Source organism: Cervus canadensis, chromosome 5 (assembly GCF_019320065.1).
Source record: "Cervus canadensis isolate Bull #8, Minnesota chromosome 5, ASM1932006v1, whole genome shotgun sequence".
Taxonomy (NCBI): domain Eukaryota; kingdom Metazoa; phylum Chordata; class Mammalia; order Artiodactyla; family Cervidae; genus Cervus; species Cervus canadensis.
Genome location: NC_057390.1, coordinates 98,092,513 through 98,112,103, shown reverse-complemented (window position 1 = coordinate 98,112,103; position 19,591 = coordinate 98,092,513). Strand labels below are relative to the sequence as shown.

At 53.0% G+C, this 19,591-nt stretch overlaps 1 long non-coding RNA gene across 1 annotated transcript; it reads right to left on the bottom strand.

The window, feature by feature from the left end:
- Positions 1–5,912: 5,912 nt before the first annotated feature.
- LOC122442309 lies at positions 5,913–17,833 on the bottom strand. The gene is made up of 4 exons (XR_006269631.1): positions 17,640–17,833; positions 16,995–17,168; positions 16,188–16,490; positions 5,913–5,968 (listed from the first exon to the last, which is right to left on the bottom strand). It is a non-coding gene; the product is annotated as an uncharacterized LOC122442309 (long non-coding RNA).
- Between the last annotated feature and the right edge of the window lie 1,758 nt (positions 17,834–19,591).

Below are 19,591 nucleotides of genomic sequence, written 5' to 3'. Positions count from 1 at the left end.
CAGATCATCGTGTGGATTTTGTCCATCTGTGAATGAGGGGGCAATGACTCGGGTTCATTCACTTACTCTTGCATGCATTGAGCGTCTGTGCACTATTCCCTGCTGGGTGTAGTCAGATGAAATATCACGACTTATATCCTAGATGCCACTGTTCCCTCAGAGCTCACGGCCATGGGGGGCAGCAGCTCAGCCACAGCCGCGGGGCAGGGGAGGTGGGGCGGGCAGAGCCAGGGCCTCTCCAGCACAACATCTTGCACCAGCTGTGGAGCTAGAGCGGGCTCTGGAGTCAGCTCCAGGGCCGGAGCCCCCTGAAGCGCTAGGATGTGCCCCATCCGCAGACAAGTGCCCACCCTGACAGCAACTATTGAGCTGCAGCCAGTGCCAGCTCCAGACTAGAGCCGGCTGCTGCTCAAACAGACCAGCTCCAGAACAAGAGCAAGCTCTGGCTCTAACTCCAGAGCTAAGGCCATCTCCATCACCAACTCTCCCACCAATTCTCGCACCACCACCAGGCTCGGAGCCAGCCCCGGTATCAGCTCCCATTCGGGAGCCAGCCCTGCGCTGTGGGGGAAGGCTGCGGGATGAGTCTCTCTTCGTTCGGAAGTCACATGGAAAGGCAGTCCTTTCCTCCACCTGCTGCTTCAGCGACATCTCAAGATCTAGAGCGGAGCTGGCTCCAGCACCAGGTCTATTACCATCTGAGATCTAGATCCAGCTGCAGAAACAGCTACAGAACTGAAAGCAGCTCTAGACTAGAGTCACTTCTGTCACTGGCTGTAGTGCCACCTTCAGCAGACCCCCAGGAACTGGCACCCATGGCACAACCAGTTATAGCAGCAGCTTGGAGCCTGGCCAACGTCTGCACCAGGACCAGGAAGAGAGCCAGAGTCCTCACAGGACTGTTTGCCCCCTGGGTAAGCAGAGGCACATCTGATACATGCAGGAAAGCTAGGGTTACCTTGACCTACAAAACTAGGGTCACTGAAAGCCCCACAGTTTGCACCAACTTGGACCAGTGTCAGCTCTGTCACCAGCTACAGAGCTAGAGCTGGGGCCAGCCACAGAACCAAAGCCCCTTCCACCCAAACACGGGGACCTGCTCCACAATGGAAGCCTGTGCAGGTGCTGGTTCTTGCACCAAATTTGGGAGTAATACCAGAGACCTAGAGTCAGCCTCAGCACTAGAGGCAGGTCAAGAGCTGTTTCCAGCACTACGACCGGAGACAGGGCCGGCTTCAGAGCCCCAGCGCGGGCACTGCTCCCGGGCCAGACCCTCGGCCGGGCCAGCAGCATCTCAGCATCAGCTGCAGCTCCTGCTCTGGGGCTGGCTCCACCTCTGCGATGCCTTCAGCTCCAACAACTGACCTCCAGCTCCAGCAGCTCCAGCCCCAGAGCTCGCTCACCTTCCCAGGAAGCAAGGTTTTCTTACTTTTCTCTTGTATATCATCACCTGCCCAGGAAGGCAAGTTTTTCTTACTTTTCTCTTGTATGTCATCTTTGGTTTTATATTTCATGTGTTCAAATTCAAATTCAATGACAATTAGCCCTGCAATTGTTTTAAATTGTACAACTCAGCAGCATTAACCACATTCTCTGTGCTGTGCGCACCATCGCCCTCTAATTCCAGATATTTTTATCTCCTCAACGGGAACCCTGTGCCCATTAAGCAGTCACACCCCAGTTCCACTCCCTCAACCCCTGACGGTCATGAGTCTGCTTCCTGTCTCTATGTGTTTCCGTCTCCCTGCTCCGTAGCCCCTTTGTGAGTTCAACTGACCCTCCATCACAGAGGTGAAGACCCTTGAAAATGCCAACATGTTCCATCGTATGACCTCAACCACCAACTGTGATGGTGTCCTGACAGAGACGACCTTCAGCAAAGGGGTGAAGGTCAGGCATAGAGCCAACTCAATCCTCCCCCACCCAAAGCAGAAGGGACTCAAGATTTTGAAGGGCACCTTCTAATTGGTCCTCAGCACTGGCCAGTCACATGGCTGCCCTCCCCAGCATCTGTAACTAGGTAACTAGTTATTTACAGACTGGTCAGGTGGGCGCCTTCCCCCCACCTGCCAGCCCAGGTCACCTCCAGGCCCAGTTTCACCATGAACCTCTCCTGCTGCCAGCATGATGCCTGCCAGTCAACAGGCTGACCCGACCTCCAGTAGACCACCTGGAGCCTCAGATGCCTTCTCGCCTCTGGGGTCCAAAGGACGACCTGACTTTGCCAAGGAGCATCACCCATGGGCCTCAGCCCCGTGCACCATCCAGGCGCTGCCCTCTGTACAGTTTCCTCACAAGTTCCTAGTACAGGTCACTGTCATTGTGCCCAAGGGTCCCACCAATCATCATTCACCCTGTGGATTTAACCACTGCAAGCCGGCTCTGCCCCGCAGTCACCCGGTCCCCGACAGGTTCAGGACCAGGGGCAGCTCCCACCTTAGTGCCGTGACCAGCTCAGATCGGGGCAGAGGTCTGCAGCGGGGGCTCTGCCCACGTGCTCACCGTGCACTCGGCCAGCTCCTCCAGCTTCAGAGTGTAGGAAATGACATGAGATTTGGCAGAGTCCTCAGATGTCCAGCCAAAGAATGTCACTGCCCACCCCTTCTCCCTGACATCCCTTTCCAGCCCCTCCATTCCTGGACCGGAGCTCCCCACTCCACACCCACAAAAGGGGCCAGGAAGTCCTGGCTGCTAAACAGAGTTTCTAGAAGCCCATGAGTGGGTCGTCAGCCTCCGGTGCCCTGCAGGGTCCAGAGAATCTGCTGACCATGCTGTCTCCATGATTACTGAGAAGATCTGGCATCAGCTCGGCCCCCAGCATCACCTCCCCCTTTTGAGCTTCAACCACACACCCACAGACTCTGTCTCAGGGGTCTGCAACCAGACCTCCTCACTGCATCCAGCACGTGGGCAACACTGCATCATCCACCATGGACACGGACAATGGCAACATGTGCGAGAGTATCCTTGTGAGCTCGGCAGGCTGAGTGTCCTCTTGGTCCTCTCATTCAGACCTCTCTGGGTACCAACCTCTTTTGAATGGTTGCCTTCCCGGCAGCATGCCCATCCCTGAAAGAAAGGATACCACCCCTTCCCCTCACTGGAAAGTGAAAGTTAAGTCCCTCAGTCGTGTCCCACTCTTTGTGACCCTGTGAACTGTAGCCCACCAAGCTCCTCTGTCCATGGAATTCTCCATTCAAGAATACTGGAGTGGGTTGCCATTTCCTTCTCCAGGGGATCTTCCCGACCCAGGGACCGAACCCAGGTCTCCCACATTGCAGGCAGACGCTTTAACCGCTGAGGCACCAGGGAAGAAGCCCTGAGGCTGGCTCATCAAGAGCCAGCACTGGTTCCAACGACAGTCACAGAGTCAGAGGCAATGCCAGGTTCAGAGGACGACCTGGCCTGAGCATGAGCTCCAGGGTTCGAGCCCAGGCCGGCCCCAGCTCCGAGCTACCAGCAGTTCTAGCACCACCACCAGGGCTGGAAACAGCTCCAGCATCAGCTCTAGCACTGTTCTGCCCGTAGTCCGAATCCCCGATCGGGAAAGAAGACTCCTCGAGACAATGCAACCTGCAATAGGGGAATTTATTACTGACTCGAGCCAGGGCCTCCCGCCCTCACCAAGGGTGTGAGGACGAAAAGGCCCCGAGCCCCAGTTCTCTCGGGTATTTATTGGGTACAATCGGGTAGTTGGTGCAAGCGGATTGGTTACATAGTTGCAAGGCAATTTTTGTTGGCCCAATCCTTCGTGGGCTTTCAGCTTTCCCCTGATAGGTTCCCTTTTTCTTGCTAGGCACATGTTGATTGGCTAGCTCTAGGTGGCCTGATAATTATGTTACCCCGGGAAACCAGGCCTACTCCTAATCTAGGCTGCCTGTCATGGCGTTAGCCGTTACAGCCTCACATCTCCCCCCTGTCTTTGTACTTTTTGTAGAGGAATCTTTCTCTTCACCCTGTGAAATTGGCTGATATTGTTGTCTCAATACCATAATTTGGATGGTATTCAGCCGCTCCCTAATAAATGAGACCAGATGGTTTAAAATGCACGGACCAAAGGTCAGTAACAATGTTAATATGAGTGGACCCAGGAGGGTGGAAATCAAAGTGGTCAACCAGGGGGAGCGCTGAAACCAAGATTCAAACCAGCCTTGTTGGGCTTCTCGTTCTCTCTTCTGCTGGGCTAGTCTCTCTTACTTTCTGGAGAGATTTTTGTACCACCCCTGAATGGTCGATAGAGAAACAGCATTCTTCTCCCAGTGCTGCACATAATCTTCTTTGTTGCAGAAACAACAAATCTAAACCTCTCTTATTCTGTAACACTACTTCAGCCAAGGAGCTCAAGGAAGCCCCCACGTGTGAAATAGACTTCTCGAGTTGCTCAATATCTCCATCTATTGCAGCCCTTAGTCGATTATACTGTTTATCTTGCAACGTTAAGACTGTGATCTCACTTCCCGTTCCTATAGCACCCAATAGGACTGCCAAAGTCAGGGCAGTGATTGGTTCTCGTTTTACCCTATATTGACCCGATGGGTCTAACCTTGGTTTCAGCTCTTCCTTTGAGTAATAGTTTAGCCGGGGGATCAGGTGGACTAGGACACAGAAATCTTGGGAGGCATTAAGTGCTGCCTTATGGACACACGGGGTTAGTCCGGCGGAGCAAGCCCACCACCCGTTTTCTGGCGGAAGTGCCCACTGGTGAGTAGAATTGGGGAGGCTAGTCCTAGGGACTGAATTACTATCACATAGGTGTTGATGAGTCTTAGGGATAGTTCCCATACAGGTGCCTATGCCCGTAATGGAGCCTACTGTCAGCCGGCCTGACCCAGGTTGTTGCTGCCATCTGCAGGCCGAGACATCAGAGGTCACATTGAACCTTGAAGAAAAGGCAACCGCCTCATAATAGGCAGGCCTAATATTATAGCAAAGCCAGCAACCATTTGTTAAGTCCGGACGAGAGGCATTTAGGGTGAGATAAGCTGAGGAGATCATTTTCATAAGGGGGTCTGTTGGTGGGGACATGTCAACCCTGGGGGGTCCCACGGTGCGTGGAGTCGATCTATTAGCCTGACTTTGGTTCTGGGAGGGAGGCTTTGGGGTTGTTCCCTGGGGGGTGGGCTTCGGGGCTATCACCTGGTTTGGTCTTAAGGCTACTTTGGGTGCCAAATGGAGCGGTCCCAGTTTTAATTTAAGCTCAAACTGGAATCCTGTGTCATAGCCAGTCTTGTAAAGACGGAGGCCCCAAGCTCGGCCAACATCTCACCTGCTAAATTTTTTTTCTTTGTCTGTGAATTTGATCTGTAATGGGAAACATTGCCCAGGTCTGGATGATACTCCCTTAGTTGGACATTTCTGGGAATTCGGGGGTGATTTTACCTGAATGAGGTCCTTGTCGGAGTTAGTGAGCCAATGGACTATTCCCGTGGTTTTGCAACCCCAAGCGGTGCAATAAAAAGAGTCAACTCCCCCACATTTTTCAAATTGGTTCTGATCCCTTCTTCCCCCCGGGCAGACATAGACAGGCACCTGTTCGTAGTACTGTGGGCCTTTTCGCTCACAGTTATGGGTGAACAGACCGAAAGAGCTGTGGGCAAAGAACTTGGTCAGTTGGTGGGGACCAAACCCATTACCGTCAGCCGCCAGCACGCACAAATCAAAGGTCAGTACTGGCCACCATGTCCCTTTGGGGCCACGTTGGAGCTGGAATTAAGCACTTCTCCAGCCTCAGGATTGTAGATCACCCAAGTCAGGTTAGCCGGCTGATGGGGGTTGTGGCTGGTTGTTCCTGGGCCGATGAAAACTGTTATCAGCAGGAGAGTTAAGAGGGCTCCCGTCGTACGAGTTTCAGTTTCAAAGGATTTGACGGGTGAGGTCTTGCCTCCCATTCTGCTTGCGCCTTCTCCTGTTCTTCCGGGGTGGCTTGCCGCACGTGATTGCAGTGAACCCAGGGCCCGATCCCGTCGACCTTAACAGCAGTAGGAGTGGTAAGGAGAACAACATAAGGGCCTTTCCATCTAGGTTCTAATGCTTTAGATTGGTGTCGTTTTACCCAAACCCAATCACCCGGGCCAATATTATGTGAGGGGATGGTCCCCTTGTTTGGACCCTCGTGTATCTCTTGAATCAATTTCTAAACATGGCTATGTACCTTACTTAATGCCATGAGTGTTTGCTGAAATTGTCCCAAGGCAGGGGGTGGTAGGCATTTTCCCTCGAATATAGGACACACAGGAGGGGGTCTTTCATACAGAATCTCAAAAGGGGTAAGATTCCGCTTATAAGGGGTGTTACGCGCTCAAAAGAGCGCGAAGGGAAGGAGGGTCACCCAGTCCCCGCCAGTCTCTATTGCCAACTTTGTCAAAGTTTCTTTTAGGGTCCGATTCATTCTCTCAACCTGTCCTGAGCTCTGGGGATTATATTTACAGTGTAACTTCTATTTTGTCCCCAGAGCTTGGGCCAGCCCTTGTACAATCTGGCTCACAAAGGCAGGTTCGTTATCAGAGCCCATAGTCACTGGCAGCCTGTACCTAGGCACTATCTCCTCTAAGATCTTTTTAGCAACCACTGTTGCTGTCTCTCCCTTAGTGGGGAAGGCTTTTACCCACCCCGAGAGGGTATCTACCAGAACCAACAGATAGCGATACCCGTACTTGCCTGGTCTTACCTCAGTGAAATCTATCTCCCAGTGTTGCCCTGGCTCTTCCCCTCAGTACCTCGTTCCAGTGTGCTGCCTTTTTCCTGTCTTCATCAGCTGGCACGCTTTGCAAGCCTGGATTATCTCTCGTACAGTTGCATTTTGTCGAGGGAAACTCAGGCAGGCCGTCTGGAGAAGAGTCAAGGTCTTTTTCTCCCCCAAGTGTGTAGTTGTGTGCAGGTGTTCACATAGGTGACGACCCAGGATGGCAGGCAATATCAGGTTGTTGTTTTGATCTCGGTACCATCCATCTTTGTCATACTTCTGGAGGGTGGTATCCTCGTTGATCCAAACGAGGTCAGGGAGGGAATAGTCAGGGACTGGCGGCAGAGTCCCCATACCAGGAGGTGGAAGTCTCACGGCTAATATGGGGGTGGCATAGTCCCGGCTGGCCGCTTCTCAAGCGGCCGCATTAGCAGCCCGATTGCCCCGTGCCCTAGGGTCTTTTCCTTTCTGGTGACCGGGGACATGTACAATTGTTACTGCCCGGGGCAGTTGAACAGCTTTCAGGAGCCTGCGGATCTCAGGCAAATTCTTGACTTCTTTTCTCTCCGCTGTTCTAAATCCCCTTTCCTGGTATATCGGACCTTGAATATGGACAGTGCTAAAAGCATATCGGCTGTCCGTAAAAATGGTGACTCTCTTCCCTTTGGCTTGTTCCAGAGCCTGTATTAGGGCAATCAATTCTGCTTTTTGCACAGACGTGTTTGGGGGAAGTGTCTCAGCCCATATTGTCTGTCCTGAATCATCAACTATAGCGGCTCCCGCCTTCCTTTGTCCATCTTTTACATAGCTGCTCCCATCAGTGAACCATACTAGCTCACTGCTGTTTAGCGGCACATCAGTTAAGTCTTTTCGAGCCGCCAGGGCCTCAGCCAGTATCTCACTGCAATCATGGAGAAGGCGGTCTTTCTCTTGGTTAGGTAGAAGCGTGGCTGGATTCAGGAAGCAAGGGGTCTGAAAACGCACCCTTGGGGCATCAAGCAGCAGGGCCTGGTAATGTGTCAAACAGGCATTGGAGATCCACTTACCCGGCGGCTGCTTTAAAACCTCTTCGATGGCGCGGGGGGTGTAAACCCAGAGTTGCTGTCCATATGTCAACTTGTCGGAGCCGCGGACAAGGAGGGCAGTTGCTGCAATGATGCGGAGGCAAGGGGGCCACCCAGAGGCCACCGGGTCTAATCGCTTTGAAAGGTATGCCACCGGCCGCTTCTATGGTCCCCATTGTTGCGTCAAGACCCCCTTTCCTATTTTTTGCTTTTTATCTACAAACAGCTGGAATGGCTTATTTGGGTTAGGCAGGGCAAGGGCTGGGGCTTCTAGTAGGGCCCGTCTGAGTGTCTGGAAAGCCTGTTTCATTGGCTCAGTCCAAGTCAAGTTTGGGGTCTCTTTACTTTTCTCATACAAGGGCCGGGCCTTCTCAGCAAACCCTATGATCCACAGTCTACAATATCCGACAGTCCCCAAAAACTCTCTCACCTGGCGGGGGGTCTTGGGCTCTGGTATCTGCAATATTGTTTCCTTCGTGGCCTGGGTTAGCCACCTTTGCCCCTGCCTGATCTTATACCCCAAATAGGTGACCTCTTGCCGGTATATTTGCGCCTTCTTTGTGCTAGCACGATACCCCAAGGTGCCTAGAGTCTGTAAGAGTTCACCGGTGGCACGGCTGCATGCCTCCTCTGTGGTTCCAGCCAACATAAGGTCATCCACATATTGCAGCAGGATGACCTCTGGGTGGCGAGTCCGATATTCATAGAGGTCCTCACTCAAAGCCTCATTAAACAAGGTAGGGGAGTTTTTGAACCCTTGTGGGAGGCGGGTCCAAGTTAGTTGTCCTACCGGTTGGCCTTCCCCCTCAGTCCACTCAAAGGCAAATATTTCCTGGCTCTGGGCCGCCAGGGGTAGGCTGAAAAAAAGCATCTTTCAAGTCTAACACAGTGTACCAAGTGTACTCAGGCAGCAGACTGCTCAGGAGGGTATACGGGTTGGGGACAGTAGGGTGTATGTCACTCACCCGCTTGTTGACTTCTCGTAGGTCCTGGACAGGTCTGTAATCCGTATTCCCCGGCTTCTTCACCGGTAGTAAGGGGGTGTTCCAAGGGGATTGGCACCGCTTGAGAATTCCGGCATCCATGAGCCGTCGAATGTGGGGAGTGATCCCCCGCCGAGCCTCCTGGCTCATAGGGTATTGCCTCACCCTCACAGGAGTCGCCTCAGCTTTTAGTTCGATGACGACCGGATGTCTCTGTTTAGCCAGTCCCATTCTTGCTGTTTCTGCCCATGCCAACGGGTATTTGTGGACCCACGGTTGTATATCTGGTGCTATAACCTCTGAGGGCTTAGCCTCAAAAAGTCTGTATTCATCTCTTAAAGCTAGAGACAAGACATGTATCGGCTGTCCAAGTCCATCCGTGACTGACATTCCCCCAGGGTCAAAATGGATCTGAGCATTAACTTTAGTCAACAAGTCCCGTCCAAGTAGAGGGGCTGGGCATTCTGGTATCACCAAAAACGAATGGGACACCTGACGGGTCCCCAGATTTACTTTCCGTTCCATGGTCCAACAATATCTTTTTGTCCCTGTGGCTCCCTGCACCAAGCTGGTTTTCTTAGACATTGGTCCCAGTTTTTTATTCAAAACAGAGTGTTGGGCGCCAGTGTCCACCATGAAGCCAACGGGTTTTCCCTCCACATGTATGGTTACCCAGGACTCGGGGAGGGGTGTCGAGTCTTGACTTCCCTAGTCACTGTCTTCCCCCGCATATAGAACTTGAGTTCCAGGGGAAATTCTCTCTCTCTGGGTTGTTCCTCTCTTCGGGTCCCTCTTAGGGCACTCATTTTTCCAGTGCCCCCGTTCTTTGCAGTAAGTGCACTGATCCTTCTTTAGGGCCTGCCTTTTTGGTCTTTTTCTCCCGTCTGGGGGCCTCGAGGCTCCCTCAATTCTATTCCGGCCTTCATCCCCGCAAAAAGAATCTTGGCCAGCTCTCTCTGGTTTTTCCGGTTTTCCTTCGCCCTATGTTTCCTATCTTCTTTCCTGATCTTCTCAGCTAGTTCCCTTTCCTCCAGACGAAGTCGTTCCTCCCTTTTTTCTGGGGTCTCCCTATTATTAAATACCTTTTCAGCTGCTTTCAGTAAGTCTTGTATTGTCTGTTCTCCTAACCCCTCTATCTTTTGTAATTTCCTCCTAATATCTGGGGCTGCCTGATTTACAAACGCTAGTGGAACTGCAGCGCGTGATTTCTCAGCCTGGGGGTCCATAGGTGTATATTGCCTAAAGGCTTCCATTAGCCTCTCTAGGAAGGCTGATGGGCTCTCAGTGGGCTCTTATCTCACTAAATTTACCTTCGCCAAATTTGTCGGCTTTCTAGCTGCGGCTCGCAGGCCAGCCATTAGAGTCTGGCGGTACACTCGGAGACACTCCCTACCTTCCACTCGCTCAAAATCCCAGTTAGGCCGCAACAGAGGAAACCCCTCGTCCACAAGATGAGGCTGGGCGGTTGGTCTCCCGTCGACCCCCGGGACCCGTTTCCGCGCCTCTGCCAGGATTCGCTCCCGTTCCTCCGTGGTGAAGAGCACCTGCAACAGCTGCTGGCAACCATCCCAGGTGGGGTTATCAGTGAACAAAATGGAATCTAAGAGGTCAATGAGGCCTTGGGGTTTCTCCGAAAAAGGAGGATTTTGGGTTTTCCAATTATACAGATCACTCGTGGAAAAGGGCCAGTACTGATAGGTTCGCTCTCCATCCGGGTTAGCTGGTCCCACCCGGACGGGGAGTGTCTGTACAGTAGATGAAGGTAACTCTGGGTCCCCATGATCCTGCTCACCCCTATTTCCTCTATTTCTTCTCCAGGGTCGGGGTTCCCTTATCCCTTCTGATTTATCTGGGGGGGGGGGGCTCTTCCCCCTGGGGGAACCTGCAACGGAGGAGGGGCATATGGCGGGGGCCTAATTTCCGTCTCCAAGTCAATCAGGTTCAGATACGAGGATTCCTGCAAGGCTGGTTTTGGGCCCTTGTTCTTCTCGGCTTCCTCTGGAGGGGTGGGGGTTTCCATAACCAGGGCTTGTACATTAGGAGAATCAGGGAGTTTGTGAACAAAAGGTTTTAACCATTTGGGCGGATCTTCTACTAGATCTTGCCAGACCATAACATATGGGACTTGGCCCGGGTGGCCCCAGGGATCAGGAGCCATAATTTTTTCTTTCACCGCCCGAATAATAGAAGGTTGAAAAGTTCCCTCTGGAGGCCATCTAACTTGGAAGGCGGGCCACTCTGCAGAGCAAAAGGTTATTAATTTACTCTTTTTAACCAGTAGCGACAGATCATACGCTCTAGCCCTGACATCCGAGAAATGATCAGTCATGAGAGAGAGTGGGGTAGATTCTCCTTGCCCCATAGTGAGAGTCAGAAGAAGGTCACCGAGAATTACCACCAAAAAATCCTATCGGGAGTGGTGGCGGCCAGGAGGCTGGGCTTGTGGTATGCTTTGTGGAACTATTTTAGTGCCTTAGTTGTTGCACGGAAGTTTTCTTGTTGGGGGCGGGCATCCTAAGGGTTTCTAGCCCGTTCCGTGACCCCCTTATCTTTTCACGGGAGTCTTCCAGTGGCAGGCACCCTATCGGCTCTTAAGTGCCTGTCCTGTGCCCACACAGATGGGTTTTTATTTGGCCAGATTCTCGGTTTAGAATACGAGAAAAAAGAAAAGAGTTTCACCCTTTCGGGCTCCCATTACTGGGGCTGACTTGTTGGGAGGCCTTCAGAATCCGCCAGAGAGTAGCCCTGGCCGGGACTCGTCAGTTGCCCCGACAACTGTCTGCCTGTTCACTGAAACTCTCACAAACAGAAATGAGGCTCCAAGGCTTTATAGGAGGAAGTAGACAACGACACACCAGAGAACAAGGAGACAGGAGACAATGCCGGTAGTTATACAGACGCAAAAGGGCGTAGAAAAACACATAGACAGACACACATCGGCCGACAACACAGAACTGGGGGGCGGGACCTCCTGAGTCTCCCTATCTTCTGGAACAAGGGTCACCTTACCGAATGGCGTCCACCGTTCCCCAGATTCGGGCTTAGGAGAGGAGGTCTCCTTCCCTCGGAGCCGACTGCCTTCCAGCATTCTCGCTGGCCTTGGCCTTACGCCGGCCGGAACGGCCAATCCGTTCCCTCATGGAAAGCTTTCCCTCACGCCAGACACCTTTCTGCCTTCTAGCAGGGCCTCGGATTTACACTGGACTTTCCAGACCTGCCTGAGCACCGGTGCTATTACCTGTCCTTTTTCCCCTTTGTTCCAAAGAGCGTTCTTCCCCGGTCAAGGGATCCCAGACGAGCCCCCAAATATTCTGCCCATAGTCTGAATCCCCGATAGGGAAAGAAGACTCCTCAAGACAATGCAACCTGCAATAGGGGAATTTATTACTGACTCGAGCCAGGGCCTCCCGCCCTCACCAAGGGTGTGAGGACAAAAAGGCCCCGAGCCCCAGTTCTCTCGGGTATTTATTGGGTACAATCAGGTAGTTGGTGCAAGCAGATTGGTTACACAGTTGCAAGGCAATTTTTGTTGGCCCAATCCTTGTGGGCTTTCAGCTTTCCCCTGATAGGTTCCCTTTTTCTTGCTAGGCACATGTTGATTGGCTGGCTCCAGGTGGCCTGATAATTATGTTACCCCGGGAAACCAGGCCTACCCCTAATCTAGGCTGCCTGTCATGGCGTTAGCCATGACAGCCTCACAGCACCAAAACTAGAGGTAGAAAAATATCAAATGCCAGTCTGAACACAAACGACAAAGAAAGAGGCAGTTTTATTACCAGCTCCTGTGGAAACTCCAATGATAGTTCTAGCACCAGGCCTAGAATTAGAACCAGCTCAAATCAGAGTCCGGTCCAGAACCAGCTCTAGTACTTCCACGCTAAAGCGAGTGCAGTCCCCAGAGCCAACAGCAGCTGCAACAAGAGTCGGAGCTCCAACGCCACAGCTGGGAGGAGCTCCAGCCTCCCGCCACCATCTTCCGGGAGACAGGCTGGCTCTGTCACCAACGCTGGAGTCAGCTCCATCCCCAGCTCCAGAGCCAGAACCTGCTCCAACATCAACTCCAGAGACAGAGCCAGTGCAAGTCTCAGGACTAGCATCAGCCCCAGATCTAGCTCTCGCCCACCTCCTGCCCCAGACCCCGCTCTGGAGCCCCGTGCAGAGCTACAGCTGGTGCAGTCGACGCAGCAAGAGTCAACAGCAGCACCAGCCCCAGAGCTCAGCCTGCTCCAGCCACCCACCCACAAAGCCCCGAACCCGCCTCCAGTAGCTGCTCATGAAACCCAGCTGGTGTCACCTCCAGAACCAGAGTCTTCCTGTGAGGGTATCCTTTTTCTGCTTTCTTTTTCTTTTCACATACTTTATGGTTTCTTTATGGTGCTTTATGAGTTGACTTTCAAGTTAAAGTTCATCTTTTCAGACATATTTCACTGTACAATTTGGTGGCATTAACAACATTTACTATGCTGTTCACCATCACCATTATCTGGTTCCACAACGCTTTCATCACCCCCAAAAGAAACCCTGCAGCCATGTAGCACTCACTTCCTGTTGCCCACTCCCCCATTCCATGGCACCCCCCACCCAGCAATGTATAAGAATTCCAATTCATCAACATCCTCGCCATCTGTTATTTTCTTTTTACTGCATTACAGCTGTCCCAGCGGGTGTGAAGCGGCGTGTCCCCGTGGCGCTGGCCTGCATTTCTCTAATACCTGGTGATGCTGATCACCCTTCCATGTGCTTCACGGGCCATTTGTGTATCTTCTTTGGAGAAATGTCTATTATTTTCAATGATGTTGTGTTTATACTCTTGTGTAAAAGTCCTTTATGTACTCTGGATACAAGACCTTTATAAGATTTATTATTTGCCAATATTTTATACCATTATTTGGGTCTTCTTTATACTCTTTTGAGATTGCCCTTTCATTCACAAAAGGTTTTCATTTTGATAAAGTCCAATTTTTCTTTTTTTAAATTTTGTCTCTTGTATAATTGCCATTCTATTAAATATCACATCAAGGGTATGATATTGTCAAACCCAAGGGTATGAGATTTATCCCTAAGTTTTCTTCCAAGATGCTTCCATTTTAGGTCTTAAATTTAGGTCCTTGTTTCATAGCTAGTTTTCTTTGATGTGAGGTAAGGTTCCATCCTCATTCTGTGGCATGTGGGCATCTGGTTTCCCCAGACCATTTGCTGAAGAGACTGTTTTTCTCTTATGAATGATCTTGATATACAAGTTCAAAATCAATTGCCTGGATTTATTTCTTAATTCTACTGATATGAAAGTGTTAGTTGCCCTGTCATGTCCGATTCTTTGCAACCCCATGGACTGTAGCCTGCCAGGGTCTTCTGCCCACACCATTCTCCAGGCAATAATACTGGTGTGGGTTGCCATTACTTATCCAGGGGATCTTCCTGACTCAGGGATCAAACCCGGGACTCCCACATTGCAAACAGATTTTATACCATCTAAGCAAGACATGTATCTATGTATCTATTGATAGATGTCTTGCTAATTGCTCATCAGATTTCCATTACAATTTTGAAATGAAAAGCAAAAGTGGGCATCACCGACTTACTCCCGTCCTTAGGGAGAGAACTTTCAGCCTTTCTCCCCTGAGTGTGATGCACATGTTTTTCTCAAATATCCTAAATCATATGAAGGAAATGCTCTTCTATTTCTATTTTATTGAGAGCAGCTATTTTTTTTAAAAAAGGCTTGTGTTTCTTCAAAGTTTTAAATGCTTTTTCTGCATCAATTGAGATGACCCCGTGTTTTTATTGAGGTGGTGTCTGACACCAATTAACTTCTGAGCAGCCCCACTCATTCCTGATAAGACAGCACTGGAGAGACTACACAGTCCTTTCAGTATGCTGCTGGGTTCTGTCTGCTAGCATTCCACTGAAGATTGTTACATCTTTCTAATGGATTTTGGCCTGCAGATGTCTTTTCTTATGGCATCTTTCAGTTCAGTTCAGTCACTCAGTCGTGTCTAACTCTGTGCCACCCCATGGACTGCAGCACACCAGGCTTCCCTGGTCATCACCATCTCCTGGAGCTTGCTCAAACTCATGTCCGTCGAGTGCATGTTGCCATCCAACATCCCATCCTCTGTTGTCCCCTTTTCCTCCCGCCTTCAATCTTTCCCAGTATCAGGGTCTTTCCAATGTTCCAATGAACATTCAGGATTGATCTCCTTTAGGATGGACTGGTTGGATCTCCTTGCAGTCCAAAGGACTCTCAAGAGTCTTCTCCAACACCACAGTTCAAAAGCATCAATTTTTCAGTGCTCAGCTTTCTTTATGGTCCTACTCACTTTACAGCATCTTTGGAGTTATGTTAATGTCATCACAAAATGAGTTTAAAAGCGTTTGCTTGTCTTGTACTTTTCGAAGAATTTAGGAAGGATCTGTTTTCTATCCTTAAGTATCTGAATCAAAACACCAATGAAGGCATCAGGTTCTTTTTCCCTGTTGGGTTCTTATTACTGCTTCAGTTTGCTTATTTATAAGAGATCTACTCAGACTTTCCATTTCTTCTAGAGTCAGTTTTGCTAGCTTGTGTGTTTCTAGGATTTTATCCATTTCATTTAGGTTAAGCAACTTGTTGACACACAGTTGTCCATGTTGTCCATTTTTTAAATCTTTAAAACAAAGAACTCTTGGTGTCACTGATTTTCTTGAGTGCGTCTCTGTTCTGTTTATCCCTGCTATAAATTTCATCATTTGCTTTGTTCTGCAAACCTTGGGTTTATTTTGCTCTTCTTTGCCTCTTCTCACCAGCCCAAGACAACAGCCAGGGCCTCTCTCCAGATATGCGTCGTTGGGTGGACGACAATCACAGACTGGAGTGGACTAGGCTCCCAGGCACTTTCCACCCCAGCTGGCATTCCAGGTCTCTCCCAGACTACAGTTTCACCCTGAACCTGGCCAGCCCGCAGGTGTTGGTGGCTGCCCATGGATGGGCTGACCTGGCCTCTCACAGACCACAGCCTCCGGTGTTGTCTGTGCTCTGGAAACAAGAGGACTTGCTGAAGTTTGCAAAGGGGCACTGCCCATGGTCACAGGGCCCTACCCACCACCACCAGACTCTGCCTCTGGGTACTTCCCTCACACCTTCCAGGCTTGGGTCACTGGTGCCTGTGCCCACGGGCACCCAAGAACATCCATCTATCAGATTCGACAACAGCAAAGCTGGTCCTCCCATCCAGCCACCAGTTCCCCAACACTGAGCCCAGGACCAGCAGAAGCTCCCATTCTAGGATCTGGGATCAGCTAAGGAGATGGCCTGAACTCGGTGGCTGGGAAGGTGCCCACGTGCTCAGAGTGCCCTCCAGGCCCAAGCGAAGGGGATCAACATGAGCTTTTCCAACATAAGTTTGGGCCCCCTGGAGGCCAGGGGAGGAGATGACTGCCCCCGCTTCTCCGGGACAGCCCCTCCCAGTTCCAGCATACCTCACTCCCTCCATACCCAGAGGGGACCAAGACGCCCCATTTCCTAGAAGCCCGTGGAGCCGAACGCTGGCACAGGGTGCCCTGCGGGGTCTGGGCTCTGCTGATCCTCCACTCCTTGGGAGCCAGGAGTAGACGTTCCATCCTCAGCATCCCCACGGTCCTTGGCCTCCAGCAGCCCTCGTCTTCAGCTCCCCATGCCCTTGGCAGCCTCCGGCACATGAGGGCTGGGTCTCAGGGTCTGCAACGCCAGCTTCTCGCTGCTCTCCAACCAGCATATGAGGGACCCCCTGCATCCATGTCAGCCTGGACATCAGAAGAGCGACAAGGGCCAGAGTGCCCTGCTGATCCCCTCGGCCCCTCACTCGGACCTCTCTGGTCCAGACGGCACCCGAACGGCTTTAACGAGAAGCCCCTCTGGGCCCTGCGGGCAGCAGTCCCCTCCCTGAGAGGAGGAGGAAGACTGCACAGCCTCCAGAGACCACGGGAGGAGACAGAGGCCGCCTCCGCATCCCTGGGGGGTTCTCTGGGATCCATGCTGTACGGGCTGGAACACAGGTCCAACAAAACACCTCTGAGTCTAGGGGCTGAAAAGTAGGGGTTCTGACCAGACAGCCTGTACCTTGTCCCGCTCACCCTGCAGTGACCTCTGACCCCTTGCCCCACACTCAGAGTCCTGTGTGGTCTGGTCCAGACACCCTCCCCGGTGAGCACCTCTCATCCCCGCCCCAGGCTCCCTACCGCCTTCCTCCCCCAGGGACCCGTCCAAGCTCCTCCCCACCCCGTTGCCCCCATCCACAATGGACTCACCTCCAAGGCCAGGCTCAGAGCCTCAGGCTCCTTTGCAAGGACAGCCTTTGGGGCCAGATGGGCCTGGACTCAAACCCACAGCGGGACGACGTCACGGCCCGTGACAGGCCAGGTCGTGTGGTGACTCTCTGAGCCTCAGTTTCCTCCACTGAAAACAGGATCAGTGACTCTGACCTGGGGAGGGGGTGTTGGGGATTAAAGCAGGGACAGGAAGACACCCAAAGTGCTTGGACTCAGGCGGTCCCCTGTCTGGGGGAGCCCAGCACAGGACCAGGTCTCAGCGTGGGCTCGGTCAACGTCAACAGCCATGACTCTGACAGCCCCAATCAGGCTGGACTTGGTCACGCAGACTTGAGCAACCTTGAGTTCCGGGGCTGCTGCTCATCTACAAAGCGGGGTGGAATCACCGAGTGACCAGACGGCTCACTAGTAACAGTACCTGCCCCCCAACTCTCGCCCACAGGGGTGCTGGGCGCCCTTCTCCATGGGCTCCCTCTGACCCTCGGACACCGGCCAGGCCTGCCTGCGGGGACAGGCTGGACCTCAGTCTTGGGGTGCTGTCAGAAGGACAAGCAACGTGGGCAGAGGACGAGGGGACGTGGTGGCCGCCCCTTCTCCCTGCCGAGTCGGTGTGCAACGACTCACCCAGCCGGGCCCTGGGCTCCAGACGGACGGCTGGGGGTTTGCACGGTGACTGTCCTGTCTCCTGGCCTCCAGGACCACCAAGCCCAGCGCTCGGTGGCCAGCCTGGCTGCGGTGGGGGTGGAGTCGGGGCTCAAGGAGACACGGGCCCCAGAGCAGCTTACTGGGGGCCCGGGAGGACGTTCACGATCAGGGGAGCCGTTAGCGGCTGGGGACGCGCATGCGCGGTGCGGCTGCGGGGGGGTGGGGTCGGTGAGCAAGAGGCCCCGCCCCCCCGGCGGGTCACCCCGCACCTCATCCCGAGGCGGGGGTGGGGAGGGCTGAGCGCCTGTAGCGCATCCGCAGCTCCCAGGAGGGAGAGTCAGCGCAGTGACCGCCCTGAGCCTCCTGAGCAGTTCCTCGTCCAAGCCCTCAAGGGAGAGTTAGGAAACAGGCCAGGAGAGGGGCAGGGACTCGGCCCAGCACAGCGCGTGCGCGCCCCGCGCAGAGAGGAAAGCAGGGTTCCAGGCTCCGAGGCCGGGGTTCAGCCCTGCCATGGATGTTTGCCCTGGGAACCAGAAGTCCTGAGGTCCTGGGGTACCCTGCCCACCCCTCCCACGTGGGACCCTTTGCTTTGGGCATTCACACATGGGGTCAGGTGCGCGCGCACACACACACACACACGCACACACACACTCTGAATGTCCTGCTGGGGAGTGGACCCTGGACACACACACACACACACACACACACACACATTCTGAATGTCCTGCTGGGGAGTGGACCCTGGAGACACACACACACACACACACACTCTGAATGTCCTGCTGGGGAGTGGACCCTGGAAGGAGATCAGGCGGAAGAAGAAAGAGGTTGGAAGCAGCGTAATGGGACCCATCGGTGGGGAGCGCACGGGAGGCGGTTCCCTGCTGCCTGGACGCCTTCATTCTATTTCCCGGTTACTGAGCGCCTGTTCCATGAAGGCTTCCGCCTGCGGGTGTGCTCAGTCCTATCCGACTCTTTGCAATCCCATAGACTATAGTCCGCCAGGCTCCTAGGTACATGGAATTCCGCAGGCCAGAATACTTGAGCGGGTTGACAATTATCACTCCAGCGGATCTTCCGACCCAAGAATCGAATCCGCAGTCTCCTGCATCTCCTGCGTTGGCAGGCTGATTCTTTGCCACTGCGCCACCTGGGAAGCCCCCTACCCCATGCAGGCGTCCCCTAAATGCTGGTGGCAGAGCCATGAACACAGGCTGACAGATGAGATCTTCACGCCCAGGCACACATGCCTCCCAGGCAGGTTTAGTTCTCAGGCTATGGGTCTGACAAGAGGCCTAAGTAAGGCTCCTGGAATTCCATAATCCAGACTGGTGGAGAAATGAGCTCTCTGGGGACCGTTTAGCACCCCATCACCAGGGTGGGGCTGGGAGGGCACGGGGACCCCTGGGAACACGACACGTGTGCTCGCTGCCATGGGGAGAGTTGTAACGCCCTTGGTCTCTGAGCCTGGAACCCGGGTCTTCTTGCAGCATCTGGGAAATGGTGACAGGCTCAGCTGTTAGTGTGCAAGTGGGCCCAATCTCAGACCCTTCTTAGTTCTCAATGGACCAAAACCGAAGCTGCTCTCCGTGGTCCAGCCCAGAGCATTGGCGCAAAGAACTGAGGGCCTGAGGAGAGCTGCTGCTGCTGCTAAGTCACGTCAGTCGTGTCCGACTCTGTGCGACCCCATAGACGGCAGCCCACCAGGCTCCCGGCCCTGGGATTCTCCAGGCAAGAACACTGGAGTGGGTTGCCATTTCCTCCTCCAGTGCATGAAAGTGAAAAGTGAAAGTGAGGAGGGCAGAAAGGGCTCAAAGCAACTCTTAAGAACCACGGTTTGGACAGGAATGGGTTTGGGGCTCCAGCAAGTGCTGGATCATGGTAGACTGGATAAGAGGGCAGCCTCTGGACCAGTTCTTTGGGTCTAAATC